The sequence below is a fragment of the Sciurus vulgaris genome, assembly GCF_902686455.1.
Source record: "Sciurus vulgaris genome assembly, chromosome: 10".
Lineage (NCBI taxonomy): Eukaryota > Metazoa > Chordata > Mammalia > Rodentia > Sciuridae > Sciurus > Sciurus vulgaris.
The window spans coordinates 5,477,764-5,496,408 of record NC_136470.1 but is presented as its reverse complement, the minus strand read 5'-3'; the positions used below and the strand labels follow the sequence as shown (position 1 = coordinate 5,496,408).

Genomic DNA, 18,645 nt, shown 5'->3' with positions numbered 1-18,645 from the left:
TGTTTGTGCTTCTGCCGTAAGACTCAGTTGACTGGCCGAGCCCATGGGAGAAGCTCACTCACACGGGGACTGCGCTGTGCAGGTCGGGGATGGCCTCCGTCATCTGGCGGGTCTGTGCCTCCTGTTTCCCTGGCAGGATGGCACTGTTTCGTGTCCAGTTTTGGCCACATTCAGACCCTCTGTATACATTTGTCTGACAAAAACTCTTGCTTTGATCATCTGTGGCGTTGGTACAGAAAAGCCGAGTGGTCTGTGGTGTTCTTACATCTGACCGAGGGAGGGGCTCCCTCAAGCTCAGAAGACACTGCTCATGACAGGGACTGATGGGCCAGGACACAGCGCTGTGACATCAGGAGGGAGGGTTCCGTGTGACTGAGGGATTCAGATTTGGGAGCCTGGTGGCTCTACCCCTTCCTGCGATGCCCTGCTGGCGGTGTTGGCCCAGCCGTGACCCCATTCACCCCGTTCAGTTAGTCTTTTATTTATCTGTGTTCCTCATTGGCCTCTGAGATGGGGTCCCCATAAACTGTCTAGGGCCAAATGAAAGTGGGCAGCCTGCCCCTTGTTGATGTTTGGAGACGAGGGGTCCCACTGAGAGTGAGAACAATGGTGTCTACCCAGTTCAGACTCCGGAGACCGGGCTCTGGGGGCACAGATCTAGTTTTTCCTAGGATTGTGCAAGACACAAATAGGCACATTATCCAATCAGGTTAACACGCTTGTTAAAGCATAACGGAACCGACCTACAGGTAGGCTATACGTCAACCTCATGTAAACCAAGCATGCCTAAGTGATTCTGCCCAGCAACAAGTCTGAGACAAAGGACTGGGGGACGGTAAGCTCCAGCACAGGGCACGAGGTGGGCAGCGCGGGCGAGTTCACATCACAGCTTGCTGGGGTGCTTGATGAGCAAGGCCTCCCCTCAGCTCGTAGCTCAGCCTCAGCAGTTGCAAGGACCTTCAGTCCACGGCGAGTCTTTACCATCACCTCAGTTTCTCTGTCCAGACTGTTTGGCTTATTTAAACCATGGTGTCAGTGACTGCTGTCAGATAAGCTTGAGGAATGTTCCCTACATTTCCCCCTTCTTTACTAATTGAAGCAAGTAGGGTCTTTGCAAATGCTTGTTGTGATTTGGCATGGTAAGCTAGTCGCTTAGAAAGAAGATTGAACATACAACAAAACCCACATATGCATAAGAGTACGACAAATATGAACGCAGTTACAAAAAGTTGCTTTAACCAAGACATGTCTGGTAACCAAGAAGTCAGCCAATCTACAGGCCTGTATTTCCAGGTTCTTAACAAATGTTATTAACAATATCTTTTAAATGACTTAGGTCTTTGGAAATAGAATTACCATTATCGGTTAAGTTGAAACAACACAGCCTTACAGCCCTTATGGTGTAACAGCAACAAATAATCAATGGCAGCTTTATTATCAAGACTAGCCTGACGATGGTGTCTTTGTTCCTCACTGAGCATTGCAATAGCCATAGAGGTATAATTAATACTTTTTACCACGGCACAGGCTAATTTCGTGACTCCTTTATATGCCCCTGCAGCCAGTGTGGGAATTCCTACTAAAGAAGACGTGAATGCGTCATACTCTGCCTTAGATAACAAAGTTACAGAGTCATCACGGTTTTCATCGAGAGGAATGGCTCACTTATTGATTCTCTGAGAGGGATGGTGTTCTAGAAGATCATGGGACAAGGGTAGAAGTGCAGTAAGTCTGCTAAGACAACAACGTGTACCATGTGACATATTGGCTGGAATATAATTAAATGTGTAAGCTCCACAGGAAAAGAACCAGTCGAAAGGCAAAGGAACATGTGCATGCACATAACTAGCTAGTTCAGTAGAACTACAGTTAAAAGAAGGATCTCCTACATCCCTACAACCCCTCGGTCTGCTTTTCTTGAGGTTCATTCTGCTCATCGAATGCATCAAGTTTCCAAAGAGTCCAACAGTAAATAAACCTGCTGAGCTTTGTTTGGTCCAGTGGTCCCTGTGGGTTGGCCGGCCTCCCACTCACCGCCACCCCACTCTGCCCACAGGGCCGTGGATGCCACGCAGGGCAGTTTGGGCAAAGCCACCCTTCATCAGCAGAGTGCATGCTGTGACCCCCAGCCCTCAGCTTGGCTTCCCTTTAGCTCTTGCTTTTTATTTTTGAATTTACAGTTTTATTGTGGGTATAATAACAATGTCATAGACGTCGTCCATAAGCCTACAGTCCAACTTAGTAATTTTTTAAGCAATTGTGGTAAAGTTTACATGAGTTAAATTTGCCACTTTAGCCATGATTCTGTGGCATTCTGTATACTCTCAGTGTTGAGCGATCCAGAACATTTTCATCACCCCACTGTCTATCATTTTGGCCCCCCACCCCGGTTCCTGGCCAGCAGACTTCTACTCTGTGTTTGTGACTCTGACTACTCTAGGTACCGCGTGTATGGAACCATATGTTGCTCGCCCTTCTATGTCTCATCTATCACTTAGCTACCGTCTTCAAGGTTCATCCGTGCTCAAGCATGGTAAGGATGTCTTTCCTTCTTAAAGACTGAATACTGTCCTGTTGTGTGCAGGGAGCACATTTTGTTAATCATTCATCTGTCAATGGATACTTGGGTTGCGCCTGCCTTTGGCTATTGTGAGTCATGCTGCTATGGACATGAGTGGACCAATCTCTCTTTGAGTGTTTGATTTTATTTCTTTTGGACCTTTGCTCGGAGGTGGAATTGCTGGCTCACATGGTGATTATTTTTGAGTTTTTGAGGAGTTGCTGTAATCTGCTTTTCCGCGGTGCATGGCGCCATTTCATGTGCCCGGCAGCGACGCACGAGGTTCTGGTTCCACTATATTCTCATCCACATTTGTTTTTCCCATTAAAAAAATACATGAACTGTCACGGGAGGTGTGGAGGGGTATCTTGTTGTGCTTAGATTTGCATTTCCCAGTGATTAGTGATGTTGTGTGTCCATTCAAGTCCTGTGCCCATTTTTAATCAGATTGCTTTTGTCATTGACAAACACTGCATTTTAACAGAGATGATATTCTTGCTGTCAGCCTCCTGACAGATATCAAGATGACATTGATTGGCATGCATTTCTCCTCTCCTTGTCTCATCATAATTATCCACCAACCATCTGTACCGCCTGGGTTTGTCCTGCACTTAGGTTGAACAGAACAGTTCTGTTCCTCCCCACCCTCTTCCTTATCGCAAGTGTTGGGTTCGCCTTAGCTCTTGGTTCTGTGGAGAGGAATTTTACTTAAGCCAACTGCCAAGGTCCTCTTCCCTTTCCTTCCTAAAGGATTGGTGTCTGCTCCCTGATTTTGCCACATAACTTGACCACTAAGGTTGCATTTTGTCAGGGAGCTTCTGATCTCCAGATTTTCCATAGGATCCGTACTGGTGGCTCCTGTTTTCTTCTGGAGGCTCCTTTGGTCCCTGGGACCTTGTCTCTGGGACGCTGTGAAGGGCAGTGGGCAGTAGGGTTGGGGGTGCAGACTCTGGGGCACCTGACTGCAGGACTGTGAACTTGCCCTCAGACTCAGGCTGGACGTTTCACCCCATGGTTTCTTCTCAGTGTCAGAAGGCATTAGCACCTTCCTCCTGGATGAACAGGGAGGTCTAAACCAGAAGCCTCATGAAAAGCTCTTAGGACAGCAACAGGCACGCAGGGTTCGCTCCCGTTGGGGAATGAATCTGTTTTTTCTTTGGTGTATTTAGTGGATCCTTTCTGCCTCCATTGCCTGCTCTTGCCTCTCGGCTCCTGAATTCCTCTTCATTGTTTGGTTCCTTGACATTGTCTCACTCTTGCTGTTCTATGTCCCTTGTTATAGAGGTTGATAGTAACCAGGCCACCCCTTTACCTTAGTGACCACTTCTTGTGGCACAAAATGGCCCCACAGGGCATTTCCTGGAGGAGACGTTGACCTCACTGGCTCATACCCAGCCGTGTCAGTGCCACCACAAAGGTGGAAGAATCGGACTTTCCATTAGTTTCTTTGAATTGCATTATTTTGGAGATGATATCACAAATATTACTGCACAGTGGACTGAATGGGACCACATTGAGGGACTATATCCCGAGAAGACATAAGAAGGAACTTCAGGGCTTTACAAGTCAGATGAAATCACAGAAGTCTTAGGACTTGTCCAGATTATTGCCTGAGTTCTTGCTAGTTCTTGGTTACTCCGTGAGTTATTTTATGTCATCACTGCAACAAAATACACAAGGCAACTAACTTTATAAGAGAAAAGGTTCATTTAGCTCACAGTTTTGGAAGTTCCAGACCAAGATCTGGTGGATTCATTGATTTGGCCTCTGGCAAAGGTGGCACATCTTGGGGACCCCTGTAGGCTCAGATAGTCAGGCCTAAATGGAACAGAGAGAGAGGACAGGCTGGTCCTGCGATCCCTTGCAAGGGCAGCCCTCCGTCGACCTCAGGACTCCTGCTGGCCCCACCTCCTCCAGCCTCTGCTCCCAGTGGCACTGCCCAGCAGACAGTCCAGACGTGCACCTCGGGGACTCCCAGGGCAGCAGCCGCACCGCAGCAGCTACTAGGAGGCACTTGCTTGGCTTGTCACAGACTTGAGGTTGTTCTTATTTCCTCATTTCCTTATTTCCACTTTCATTTATGGGAGAACTGCCTCGAGAGGTTAAATGCGCTCAGGGGTCCATGACCGGGCGTGTTTAAGATACCGCTGAATTCCCCCGATTCCAAATTCAGAACTTTTAACATCTAGCTAAATTCTGTGTCATTTCACATTTTCCGTTTCTCATTTTAAAACTTCCCTTTGCTGTCTGCGTTTATTGGCTCTGCTACAGCCTAGCCCATTTTTAGAGAGCGCGAGTGGGTATGTTTGTCAGAAATATTTTGTTTTAATATTTGAATTAATTTAATCCTGCTTTAGTTTTAATGTTTCTCCTATTTTCTGTAATTTATGTTTTCTAAATTCTTCAGCAGCTTAGTCATTTTATTTGTTTAATAGTGAAAATACTTAAACCAGGCACAGCGGTGCATGCCTGTAATTCCATCTGCTGAGGAGGCCGAGGCAGGAGGACTGTAAGTTTGAGGTCATCCTGGAAAACTTAGGAAGACTCTGTGTCATATAAAAATAAAAATAAGGGCTGGGCTAGCTCAATGGTAAAGCACCTCTGGGTTGAACATATAGTATCAAAAAAAAAAAAAAAAAAAAAAAAAGGAAAAGAAAAGAAAAAGAAAAAAATGTAAGGCTATGCATTTGCCTCTAAATTTTGAATGCGTCAAAAGGAATAGACCTGATATTCTTATTTGCTTTATTTTGTAAATAATGTTATTGCACCTTGACTTTCTCCTTTACCTCATAGTTAATTTTCTTCCTTTCTAGGTGGTTGGGTGTTTGGATGATCTTTATTAAGTTTAGTGCTAATTCTCAGGTTTCTTGCCTCGTGACTAGGATGCTGGTATTTCCCCTCGAATCTGCAGAGGTACATGGAGACGTAATAGCAATGCTGGCTTAAAATAAAAATGACTAGAATTTGGAAACAGTACTTACAAGCACTTATTTTAGTATAAACTTGAGTTTTTGTTTTCCCACCTGATGTCTAAAATTCAAGTAGAATATCCTCAATAAAATTTTAGAGCAAAGTGCTAGTTTTGTTTTTATGGGAAAACAGTCCCAGCCTGTTCTGTAACAACCTGCACTCAAAGCCAGATACCTGTGAAAAAATTAAGAGGCGTCTTTAAATGAAACAGGAGGACTCTCCAACAAACCTATCAATGTTTAACAATTTTAACGAGCTTTTAAAAAGTGTCATATGTTAGCTGTGAATCATTTCACATTAGAATCTGTGGTTTTCCTGCCAAAGTTATCTTCAGTAAAAGCAATGTCTTTGCAGCCAGATCTGGAGGGAGTTGTATGTGGGAAGCTAGAGGCAGATTCCACAAGAAGCCCCAGTGTTGGAGGGGGAGTGTTTTGCACACCCGAGTCTGAGCTCAGTCAATACCCCTTTGACAGTCTCGGCCACATTCCTGGCCACCTCTATGACTCACTCAGAACTACTGGGCATGGGACTTGGGGGCCAGGTGAGTGAAGGCTCTCTCCCTCCCCTCCCTCTCTCCTGGCTTGCATCTGGGCTGGGTTTGTGCTTTCAAATGGGAAACAGTGAAAGACCCAAGGCGTTGACTGCATTCGACTGGACATTAGTGTGTTCTTTCCTTCGGAGCTTAAGGAGTTGGGCCAAGCTCTCTTGGCTTTGGGAAGGTAGCTTCTGTAGATTCACTGCAAAGCTGTGACTGGCTGAGGTCACCAGAGGTGAGAAGGCTGTCCTGGGAGGTAAGACCAGGCAGGAACAGCAGAGGAAAGGGTGGGTGCGGTCCCTGGAAATAGCTCCCAGCTTGTTTTCGTGCCGTTCATTTAACCATTTGTCTTCTCTTTGATAACTGTCGCTCTCTGTAGAGTGTTTCCAGACAAATGAAGATCTAGCGAGGAACGCTTGTTGTGGAAAAAAATCCCATTTTTTTTCCTTTGAAAATATTCCTGGAGAAGGGGGGAAGTGTGTCCTGACAGAATGGAGCGTGCTGCTCCTGTGGGCCCCGTTCTACCTGAGCTGCTGTTGAAGTTGCTGCTTAGAAAGTACACAGAAGATATTCAGGTCATGATGCTTTGCGCCATTTTATGAAATCTCTCCATTTTATTAATTTTAATAAGTATGTTGGTTTGTGAGGGCTGCTGTACCAAATTGGTGCCAACTGGGTGGCTTCAGGAGAATGTATCGCCTCCTAGTTCTGGAGGCCAGAGTTCTGAGAGCAAGGTGTCTCTGGGTTGTACCAGGAAGACTGTCCGAGGCAGCAACACCTCCGTCTCTGCTGCCAGCTCCACCTGGCATTCTCCTTGTGTCTGTGTCCAAGTTCCCTCAATTAAAAGGACACCAGCAACATTGGATTAATGCCCCCCTCCAGTGTGACCTCTTTTAACAAATTACATCAGCAAAGATTCTATTTCAAGTAAGGTCACATGGTGAGGCGCTGGGAGTTAGGACTTTGGCATATGAATTTCAGGGGAATGCAATTCAGTTCTCAACTGTAAGTATTTGTTCATTTGCTCAGTAATTTTTATTGAGCATTTATTATGGGAAATGTACTCTATGGGGTGTTGAGGTTTAAATAAATGTCATCAACACAATTCCTGTGTCCGAGCCACTTGCAATGAAAAAGAGACATAAACCAGTTAACTGTGGCATGGTGGCCAACGTAGAGGTGTGTACCAGGAGTTCAGGTGGGTGCCAAGGAGGGGGGTGTTGGTCAAGCCTATTTTTAGGGGAGATGTCAGGCAGATTTCCTTGAAGGGACAAAGTTCGAGCTGGGCTTGAGGGGATTAAGAGGAGATTGCCAGGTAGACTTGGGGCAGACAGGACAGAGGGAGCTGCACAGAAGTGTGAAACAAGATGCTATGTTTGTAGGACTTTGGATCAGGGCTCAGCAGAGTGTGTGCACCGTGGACCAGGTACTGCCTGTGGTAGGTGTCTGTGTTGCGGGGACACTTCGGACATGTGGATCGAGAAGTTGGAAGCGGGAGCAGAGGGCAATTTGTGGGCTACACACCAAGGCGGTGGAAATGGCATGGGTCTACTGCTGTGTCACTCAGTGGATTCTAGGTTCTTCCACTTGAAGGAGGAGTGGAATTCGAGGTGCTCCTGGGATGCCCGCTTGGCGTTTGGATCTGTAGACATGAGCCTAGCTGTGAGCGCAGGAGGGGAGGGATGCTTTGGGCTGCTGGTGTGTGATCACAGGTATGGATGAGGGAGATACGGCAAGCCAGCAGAGAGACCAGCACACCTGAACCGTAGGGGCAGCAGGAGGAAGAAGAGTCAGCAAAGGAGGGTTCCGATCAAGCACCAGGGAGAGGAAAGAGGAACAAGTCCATATAAAGTCAGGGACTTTGACAGTCACAAGGAGAAAAGTTGGGGCAGAAACACCCAACATCACAAATAGGTCTCACGAGCCAAGGCTGCCTTCACACTGTAGCTTTCAGGCTCATCTGCTGTGTTACCAGTCTGACATTCGAAAAGCCACTGAACCTTTACTGTAATCTTTCAAAGAACACCAAAGATGTGACATGGTTTGGATATGAGGCATCCCCCAAAAACTCATGTGTGGGATAATGCAAAGATGTTCAGAGGTGATATGAACAGGTTGTAAGAGCTGTAAATGGACAGGGGATTAATCCACTTGAATAGATTAACTAGGTGGTAACTACAGGCAGGTACGATATGACTGAAGAAGGAACGCCACTGGGGGCTTGCCTTTGGGGTTTCCATTTGGTCCCTGGCACCCCTTTCTCTGCTTCCTGGACATCATGAACTGACCAGCTTTCCTCCACCACATCCTTCTGCCATGATGTTTTGCCTTATCTTGGGCCCAGAGCTGTGGAGTTGGCTGACTGTGGACTGAATCTCTGGAACTGTGAGCCAAATAAAGTTTTTCTCCTCTAAGTTCTCTTCAGGTATTTGGGTTGCAGTGATGAAAAACTGATTAAAACAAAAATTGGTGTCAAGAAATGGGGCCTTTGCTCTTTCTAACTGGACCATGTATTTTGGAAGCATTTGGAATCAGTTTATGGGAAGAATTTGGAAAAGTTTAGGTAGAAATGCAAGCTGGAGAAGTCTTAGAATGCTGTAGCAGAGCTTACTGGGCAATTCTGGTGGTGCTCAGCAGACTGCAATGCCTGTAGGACTGTGGATAGTAAAGTCTGTGCACTCAAGGTTTCAGAGGGACAGGGGGACTCTATGGAAATGGACTAAAGGCCATTCACGTTATGTTCTGGCCAAGAAAATGTCTACATTTTGCCTGTGTCCTCAGACTTTCTGTGAGACTGAATTTAAAGGTGATGTGATAATTAATCTGGCAGAGGAAATTTCAGCATTTAGGCATGAGTGTTGCTGGTGGCTTTTAGGCAAGTTTACTGTAATAACCAGGAGTGGAAATCAGAGCAAAAAGATTTAGAAAAGCCACTTTCAATTTGGCCAGGAAAATGCATGTAAAACTGGGGCCAAGGAAGGTGTGGTTATTGAAGATATTGCCACCCCTGAAGGGATTCTAAGTACTTTATACAGAGAAAATAGGAATTTGGCTTGAGGGCATCTCAGGAATTGGCACGATCACACTCAAGGGTGTAAAACTAAGAATTCACTTTGAGAAGAGAACATGGGAGCATCCTGCTTGCCTGGGGTGGGGTGGGGACTAGGAAGTTGTTTCATCATGCTCAGCCACCCAAGCACTCTGAGGCCACTGCAGTCGTGGTCCCAGGAGGCAGAACTTGGTGTCATCCACATGGTGCAGGAATGCAGGATGCTGGAGGTAGGAGGTCATGGAGGCTTCCATTCAGATTCCAATGGAAGGTCTGGGAGGCCAGGCAAAGTATAGCGGGGTCAGAGTTCCTGCAGGCCACCCTGAGAGGTTGATGCATGAAGACCTGAGAAGGAGTCGAAGCTGCAGTAAGTCTTTGAGATTAAGAGATGCCAGTAATGCGAAGTGTCTGAGGAGGAAGCTGCAGAAATGAAGCAGAAACGAGCTGAGAGGAAAGCACGTGGGCTGCAACCAGCAAGGCCGAGGTGGAGCTTGCAGCCTCTGGAGAGAATATCAGACGCCCTGGGCCCAGGTGCTGGGTGTGGGGACTGGACTTGTTTGCCCAACTGGATTTTGGTCTTGCTCTGGTCTCATCCGTTCTTTCTATGCCTGTGTTTCTCCTTTTTGGAATGAAAATGTTTACTCGGTGCCATTTTATATTGGATATTGTTATGGGGCGCAACTTAAGAACAGACCGATCACCACTGAGAAGTCCAAATTTGAGAGTCTTTATTAAGCCGGCTGGCTGACTGTCTCACACAATGCTCCAAAAAATGGCTATTGGGAGAACAGCCCTGACCACAGGCTTGTAGGAGTTCTTATACCAAAAATCACATTAATCATAAGTGTCTGTTGCTATGATTTGAAATTACACATTAACATCATGAGATCATCGACAGAGGGGGATGTGGGTCAAAATGACCCTTACGTAGGTACAAACTAAAGAATGGTTACTAACATCCACACAATCACTGTTCACATGGTACATTGTTTAGGAGCAATAGGAATCAAAAGAGAGCAGTTCTTTAGTACCTAGGAGTTGTCATTGTATATTATTAAACATGTCACATCAAGTAACTGATGATGGCCACAGAGGTGGGGTGTTCCCATGGGAGAAGCTTATTTCCTACATAACATGGAGTCTCAGAGCAAAATGGAGTCTGTTTAGTCATTTCCTTTAGAGCTGGCCTAGAGCATTCTCAGGGAGTCAGATCTGTCAGTCCATCACAGATATATGTGACTTGCTTTTGCTGTTTCCTTGGGGTTCACAGTTAAGAGTTTGCCTTGAGTCTCAGGTGGGATTTTGGACTTGGATTTTGGCAATGCTGGGATTGTTAAGTGTATGAGGACTCTTGGAGAGGGACTAAACGAATCGTTCACTGTGAGATGGGCATGAGTTTTTGGAGGCCAGGAAATGGAATGTTATGGTTTGGATAAGAGTTGTTCTTCAAAAGCCAACGTGTGAGAAAGTACAAGAATATTCGGAGGTGAAATTATTAGATCATGAGAGCAGTAACCTAATTAGTGGATTAATCTGAATTAATCGGGTGGTAACTGTAGGCAGGTAGGGTTTGACTAGAGGAGGGAGGTCACTGGGGGTATGCCTTTGGGTTGTATTTTTTCCCTGACATCTCATGCTCTCTTTGTTTCTTGGATGTCATGAACTGAAGCGACCGTCCACCACACCCTCTGCCACGATGTTCTGCCTCACCTCAGGCCCAGAACCGTGGAGTGGACTCACCGTGGACTGAACTTCTGAAACCACGAGCCAAAATAAACTGTTCTTCCTCTAAGTTGTTCTTGTCAGGTTGTTGGGACACAGTGACTAAAAGCCAATTAACACAGGTGGATTCTAGTCTTAATACCTAACAAAATTTCAAACCTATTTGATTTTTCAATTCTATCTGTATCTGCCTCCTCCTAGGTCTCCCTGTCCCTTTCCCTGAACTCTCCGGAAGTCCTTCCATTCAGCTCTCGCTGGCCTCTTCCTTGGTCCCCATGGCTGTGTCTCCACATCGACTCTGTTCTGCTCCACTAGTAGCCCTCTGCCTTTGTCAAAATGTCCTTTCCTCTTGATCGCCAGCATTCCTGAGAGCCAGGGAGGACAGGCCATGGCTATTCCTACTGTGTTAATTCTTTCCTGACTCCAGCAGGCTCCCTGACCTTTGTTGAAGTGGTTTCCGAGAAGCCATGAGGGGTGGGGATGGAGGCAGGATTTCGGCGGGTGCGGGAGGCAATCCAAGTGACGACCACAGGCTGTTTATCCTGGAAGCTTGGTCTGCAATGGAAGGGAGAGAAGAGTGAGAACAAAAGCGGTCAGGTGACCGAGGAAGGGTGTTTAAGAGACTTTGGGGGAGCAAATTTGTTTTGCAATAACTCTGAAAGCAGAAACGCGTGTAGGAAATGGCTGTCATCAACAGGAAAAGCGGTGCCACTTGCTCTGTTGATCCATATTGTCACTGGAACGGATGAGGAAGGAGGCCCGCCTCTCATCAGTCACAAACCTGGATCCCAGAGTGTGGCCTTTCCTACCAGGAACACTACCAGGGATCCTACCAGGATCCCTCTGAGGACAGGATGGTGGTGTGTGGAGTCTTCCTGGGAGGAAGGCATCAGCAGGGCTCAGTGGTTCTGGAAGGCTGCAGCCTCGGCCCACATGGTACATTTCAGATGATTTGTTCAATATGTCTCTGTGCACCTCTCTGGCTTTCTTCCCACTGAGCTACGCTCCAGGCTTCCTGTACCCCAGAGGCTGAGTAGAAGGCAGCTACAATATCCTGTCCTTCTGGACCAAGTTTTCCCTAACCCAGAGATATCCACAAAATGGCCTTTGTCATTTTCTGTTGGCCGACTGAGTGAGCTCTACCGGAAGCAGGGAATGGTGTCCTGGTCCATCTAGATGGATGTGGATATGGATAGCTTCATCCCTGGAAATTCTGAGGGTGCCTTTGTCCAGGTTTTGCACCATGATCCCTTGGTAATAAGGAAGTCATGAAACTAGGGGTGACTCTACTGTTCATCAACACTGATAAGGTACCTCCAAGTTCAAGGAGGGCAGGTCAGTTGAAATTAGTGCAATAGTTATATGTAGTGACATTGACTTTCCTTGAGTCTGTACTTATATGAAACCTGGAAGTTCAAGGTGGTTAACAGAATATTGGTGTGGGGCACTTTCACAAGTCCTAAGCTGTGAACTAGGTACAAGTGTCTGTAGCCTGCATAGTATTAATGCACAAATGGCAATTCTGAAATTGTTTTTCTGATAGTGTTCGCTTTTTAAAGTGGACTATAAAAACGTCCCTGAAGCCTTTTGGTGTGAACCTACCAGAAATCCTTGCTATCTTGTGGGTGGGGTCCTTTGGTAACCCTAATTTCTTTCTGTAATGATGTAGAAATCCCTTCCTCAGAATGAAACTTTTTGTCTAGAATCAGCTCCAAGTGTGCAAATGTGTTGATATAAGGTAACAACTGTTGACATTTCACCAGTTCTTCTTGCTTTACAAAATTGCTTTCAAATATGTTCATTTTATTTTTGCCACTAGGCAATCCTGTGTTTAAGTAGTATCTTTCTGTGTCTTCTGTTTGAGGAAATAGAGGCTCAGGGGTTTAAGAAACCTGATCAAATTCAAAGGGTTTTGAATGGAGCCAGTGGTGGAGCCCAGGCACGGCGAATAGGTCTTTATAGTAAGCGTGCCTGACTGATTGCACGGGACTTCTGGGCACCAGTGGTTTTCAGCTCCTGTTGAACCACAGTGAGTCCCTTCTACAAGGTGAGTCACACACACCTATGGTCCACCCCACTCTTGCCTTCACTGGTCCTCTGCTGTCTAATATCTAATTCTAGTCAATTCTGTGTTCTGTTCAGCATCTGGCCTTATTAAATTGACTCTATGATACAATCATGGGTTGTGGTGCAGACTGAAAAAAATTACATTCAGTCACTTTCCTGAGCCGTGGAAGAAAGTTGGAAGTGGAGGATTGTGAGGAAGGAATGGGGGTGTGAGCTCCAGGGGCTTCAGGGGAGGAAGGGGCAGGTCACAGGGCATCTGCATGTCAGTGGGTGGGAGAATCTGGGCAGCAGGTGAAATGTTTGGGGACATGGCTCTGCCACATGCCCTGTTTGTCACTCAGTCTGCTACATTGGCCACCATCTTGGAGACGGTTGGCCCAGCCTGCCCAGTGCTACCTCTCGTCCCCAGTTCCCTTCAAGTGCGTGCTGTTCTGCTGTTGACCACTCACATCTGCAGGCGAAAGCCTGGGATGGGCAGCCTTGGAAGTCTGAGAGAAGTTTCTTGGCAACTGCTCAGCTCAGAGTTTGAATCTTGCCCGGCAGAGGGTCTCCAGGTTCGGGGCCAATGTCCTGGACTCTTTGCTATGGCTGGGACTATACCTTCTGCTTCCTCTTAACTTGTCCCCAACAATGAGGATGGGACATTTTGTGCTGTGGAACTGACGAAGGCTTTCCACCCATGGGAGTGACCGGTCATCTATGACAGCAGTCAAATACCAGAATGTGCACATCTGGGCAGTTTGCTCAGTGTCCTCAAGCCTCAGTAACTTATTCTTAAAGTCAGGGCAGCCATGACCTATGGAATCACTGAAGTTCATTGAGAAAGTGCATTTAAGAAACTTACTGGTGCTCGATGTATAGAAATGACTTTATTATAGCTATGCCAGCTTCCTTCAATGACTCATAGGATGAAATGTCTCAGGGGTAAAACAAGGAGACACTGAGCCTTGGCCCAGAGAGCTGAGGGAGGTGTGGAGCCCAGAACCATGAGACCCACAGCTCCGCTGGGGAGCTGAGATGGAGGACCCCAGCACAGAGATGTGCCTTTGGTCAGGGGAAGACAGGACAGAGGGGGACAGAGGCCCTGAGCCCTCCTGACCCTGGTTGTTTGTCCATGGCCAAACCCAAAGACTGGCCAGACACCAGCCTGCTGGGGTCAGAGAAGCCCCATGTCCTCGAGGGCCGTGGGCACTCCTGGCTCTTGCCAACTCCCTTTCTTTGGCCAAAGTCCTTGACCCACCAGCAACTCCTTCTCTGTGAGTTGTGGGAACCGAAACTTCCCCGAGAGGCCCCTACTCATCCTGTCGGCCTGCGGAGGAGAGTTGGCCACACTTTGGTGCAACAGGCTCTGAGCGGCCTCAGGGGGTCTGCATCTTCAGTGTCAGGAGAGAATGGTGCCCCACCTTCCTGCTGGGTCCTGTGCCTCCCTGTCCCTTGAGGCTGGGGACAGCCCTCCTGTGTATTGGCGTCTGGAGATCTGATAGCACAGGGCACGAGCCCGGGAGGCGGGGCGGGAGCCTCCTGCTCTCCTCAGTGTTGAAGCCCATCGCAGGATCCACATCACCCTGCTGAATCTTGTTGGGTCTTCCTATCCTGGACAGACAGAACCTTTCCCACAGGGCCGGTGTTCCATGTCCTCCCTCTCTGGAATAGGTCGCTGTAGGGCCGTGTGCACAGGGACTGGGCACATACTTTCCAAATTAATTTTAAGAGGATAGCGTGGGAGGCTGTAGTTTTTCAAAGTCCTAAGTCTGAGGGTTACTGGTAGTTCTTCCTTCTCCTGTCTAGTCAACGTAGGGGAGCTTCTTTCCTGCACTTCAGCTCTGCAGGAGGGGAGAGGAGCCCTCTCCACCCAGAGGGCCTTTAGCGGTCTGGTGGGTTCTAGAGAATCAAAAGAAGGGGTGTGTGCTCTGTGTGCTCACTGCCCCTCTGAAGGGAGAGGCCAGCCCTGTCTCAAGCCCTGCAGGGTGAGTTAATGGCCAGGTGACACCCAGGTAAGACTTTGCAGGCATAAAACCACCATGGCAAGTCTTGTCATGTCAGGCACTGAAATCTCTTCACATCACAGAACTGAAAGTCTCCCTGGTTCCCCTTTCTAGGCAGGAAGCCCCCGCAGATGTCCCTGGTGCGAACTCCCTGGTGTTCTGCTTTCCCAGGTTCCTCAGTGGCTGACCCACCTGGCACACCTCCCTGCATCGAGGGACTCCTCCATGCGGCCTCTTCCTGCCTCTTCGTGCGCTCTGCTTGCTCCGCGTCCTGCTGGGGCCCAGGTTCTTACCAAGGACAACACCGACTCCCAAAGCAGCTGAGCCGAGGCCACGATTCACAGGTGTTCCCTGCCGGAACCCTCGTGCCATGGCGCTTTCTTTCAGTGGGATTGGAAAGTGCCTGGAGCAAAGTGAATTTTCTAGACTAGAAAGATGGGGCATTTGGCAATCCATGATTGGTTGCGAGGGTCGGACTAGCTCTGGGGGATGTCTCAGAAAGCAAGGATTGTTCTCTGTCGGGGAAGAGGGTCATGGTCTGTGGCCTCCCATTCTTGGAGCAAGTGGGGGGTCAGAGGGTACTTCTTGGGGCCTGTCATGATGGTCCTCATGGGTGGCATGTGTGACAGGACAGCTCAATTTTTGGGGGGTACCAGGGGTGAAACTCAGGACACTGGCCCACTGAGCCACATCCCCAGCCCTATATCTGTGTGGTGGCTTTGAGGTGACCAGGTGGCCGTGGCCAGTGATACCTCCTAGATGTGCCCCTGTTCAGAGTCCTGCTGGCAGTGAGGCGGGTTGAGGGAGACATGCCGTGACCTCAAATAAAGACTCGTTTGCTGAACTCAACTGTCCCAGCAAATTCATACGGACAACCTTCGCGAACGCCACCTGCCAAAGGCTGCCCTGATCAAAGGTGAGAATGATAGTTCACTGTAAGCGCTGCCCTGCAACCCAGCTGTCTGGTGGGCAGGCTCGCTTGTCAGCATTGAATACTGTGGGTGGTAAGCAAAGCCCCCAGGGTAGAGCACACGTTCCCAGTGACAATTTTTGGGCTTGAGTGCAGTCCTGTGGCGGCTGAGTACGCTGTGGGGACTGTGGGGACTGTACAGACTCGTTTTAGCCCGCTTCTTGCTCTGTTGGAGTAAAGTGCTTATAAAACCACACCTTTTAGGGATTCTGCCTGCTTTTCATAATTCCATTTCAAGAGAGAGAATAGAAAGTGCCTGGTGTGATGAAAGAGCCCCGCTGCTGCGGGAAGCCGGCAGCTGCCCCGTGGCTGGACGCAGGCCCTGCAGCCGCCTGGGCGCAGCTTCTGAGGCTGCAGGTGCTCTGTGCCTCCAGTCTCCGCCAGCGTCCACTGTGCCAGCAGCAGGAGGGAAGCTCGTGCTGTGTCCACGCCATGAAGTTAGGCCAGGCTTCCTTCTCAGAAGTCACTGAAGACTTATGAAGGCACGGAGGTCAGAACCTCCTGACGCACTGCAGGCCTGGGGCAGCAGCTTCGCTTGGGGGAGGCCCGTGGCCCCAGTCCTTGGTTTTCAGTGAGGGGACGCCGCCTTGTCACCAAGGCACATCCCTTGGCTTCTGGAGGCACGAGGGTCTTCACCTCTTACCTGTCCATTCAGAACTCTCTGCCTGGCTTCTGTGCCCTGGCAGACGTTACCACGGTGAACAATACAGAAAGCAGCCTCTGCCGGGCTTCTGGGTGACCCACAGAAGAGGACAACGTGGGGGAGCGGCGGGGGCATGAAGACTAAGGAAACGTGATCCCAGGAGTCGGGTGAATCCGGTGCAGCGGGGGCCCCGGGCCTGCAGCACAGCTTAGCCCTGGAGCTGGCAGGCGAGGAGGGCTGGCCGAGCAGAGGGGCCCCCAGAAGATGGCACAGGGGTGGGAAGAAGAAGGCGAAGGTCAAGGAACTGAAGGGAACAGGGGTAGCCTGAGGGCAGAGAGGCGGGGGAGGTCACCTGGAACAGGAGGGGCCATCGTGAGCCAGGAGTGCGTGGGTCGTCACCTTAAAGATTGCCAAGCCTACTGAAGGTCTGAAGCCTGTGGAGTTAAGATGGTTCCATGCAGGACAGTCAGAAGCGAGGTCTACTGGCCCTGCTGCATAATGAGGGCCCTCGCGTGGCCAGAGTCCGGGGGCCATGGTTCTGGAACCAGCAATGCTCCCTTTCCTTCTTCCCCTGAGCCGGTGGCTGCACACTGAGTTCCTGTCGCCTGAGTTCTTCATGGGACCTGCCTCGAGCAGCCCGGGTCTGCAGCTCCCTGGTGAGAATCACAGGAACTCAAGACTAATCTGGGGGATGTTCTTTAAGAGGAATCCCTGGTCTTTGTTTTAAGGTGTTTTATTTGGGGTTGAAGACACCCCCTTTTTTCACCAGACCTGGGCAATCAAAGAGCTTTTACAAAATGTTCACATTCTTTTAATGTGGTTGGCTGTGCAGAATAATTAAAAACCCTGCTAATGACGTTCTGCTGACTTTTTTTTTTGCGGTGTTCATTCGTTTTGTTTGGAGTTTCGTCAGAAGAAAGACCCCACTACTTTGATTCTTGACTTGCTCAAGTAATGAAAAGCTTGTTTTCTGAAAAAATCCCATTGTGGATCCGCCTTTCTAAATCGACAGACACCATTTTTGTTCTCTTTAACACTACGCATAAAATTGTGCAATAAAATTGTTCACTATTATTTGAGCTATTGTGTAGAAAAGAAGACTTCAGAGGTTGAAAAGGATCGGCTTCAGATGAATGCCGAGCTGCGCTCTTGCCGCTCACGAGTTGGGAGCTGCAGGCAAAGGCACCTAAAAATTAAAAAAAAGAGAAGCGGAGGAAGCCTCAGCACGGGCTGGTTGCAGTGAGGCTGAGCCCGCACTCTGCAGCACGCTCACGTCCTCTCTTGGACTCTGGTCCAGGGGCTGGGGGAGGTTACCCCTCTCATGTTCAGGGAGAGAACACGAAATCTGGAAGGTCAAGTGTAGCTCCCTAGCGGGAGGGGGTCAGAGGAGCTGAGTCGGGCCTCCAGACTCTGGAGGAAATCCAAGGAGACGTCTTTGACGAGTCACCGGGCTGAGCGCAAAGCAGTGCTCAACAGCGTTGGAGATGGTCCTCGCTACGGACTGACCTGCGTTCCCCCCTAAGTTCACACGCTGAAGCCCCAGGCCCGGATGATGGGATTTAGAGATGGGCTCTGGTAGGTGAGTAGATCGCGGTCATGAGGGTGGGGCCCTGCGAGGGATTAGTGCCCTTGTAAGAGCGGAGGTTGCGGAGTTCTCTCTGCCCTGGGAGGAGACGACAAGGAGACACCACCCTCCCAGAGCCCGGCTATGCTGTACCTTGGTCTCAGACTCCCAGCCTCCAGAATTGCAAGGGAGTAAATCTGTTGTTGAGCCACCCAGGCTATGATATTTTGTCATGGCTCCTGAACAGAGTAGGACAGTCCTTAAGATTCGTTCCTCTAAATTCACAGATTCCGAGAGCAGCAGCGTTTGTGTGAGTCTCTGGCCCTTTTCTTTCGTCACCATTGGATTGATTGGAGCTGTCCACGATCAAGAATTGGGAGGCCTCTCTGTTGCCCGTTGATGCAGAAGACAGGCCCCCAACAGATGCCAGACTTAGGAGCTTTTAAAGCCCCTGCCAGGGACTGTGGGCCCCTGATGTCCTCAGCCGAGGTCCCAGCTGCTCATGGTGCCTTCAAGGCCGCACCGCGCTTACCCCACCGTCTCCTCCTTCCTCCCTTAGCTCTTGCAGTCTGCACCCTGC

At 48.9% G+C, this 18,645-nt stretch overlaps 1 protein-coding gene across 6 annotated transcripts in view; it reads left to right on the top strand.

The window, feature by feature from the left end:
* B3GALT5 (beta-1,3-galactosyltransferase 5) overlaps window positions 1-18,645 on the top strand; it is a 53,088-nt gene that overhangs the window by 13,667 nt on the left and 20,776 nt on the right. The window contains exons 1-2 of one of the 6 annotated variants that reach the window (XM_079154932.1): window positions 5,806-6,071; window positions 12,708-12,797. The exons of 2 other annotated variants lie outside the window; for them this stretch is intronic. The gene's annotated coding sequence lies outside the window, so the exon portion shown is untranslated. Of the gene's footprint in view, window positions 1-5,805; window positions 6,072-12,707; window positions 12,798-12,862; window positions 12,884-18,645 lie in introns of those variants that run through there. 3 more of the 6 variants (XM_079154930.1, XM_079154929.1, XM_079154933.1) reach the window with 3 other exon arrangements.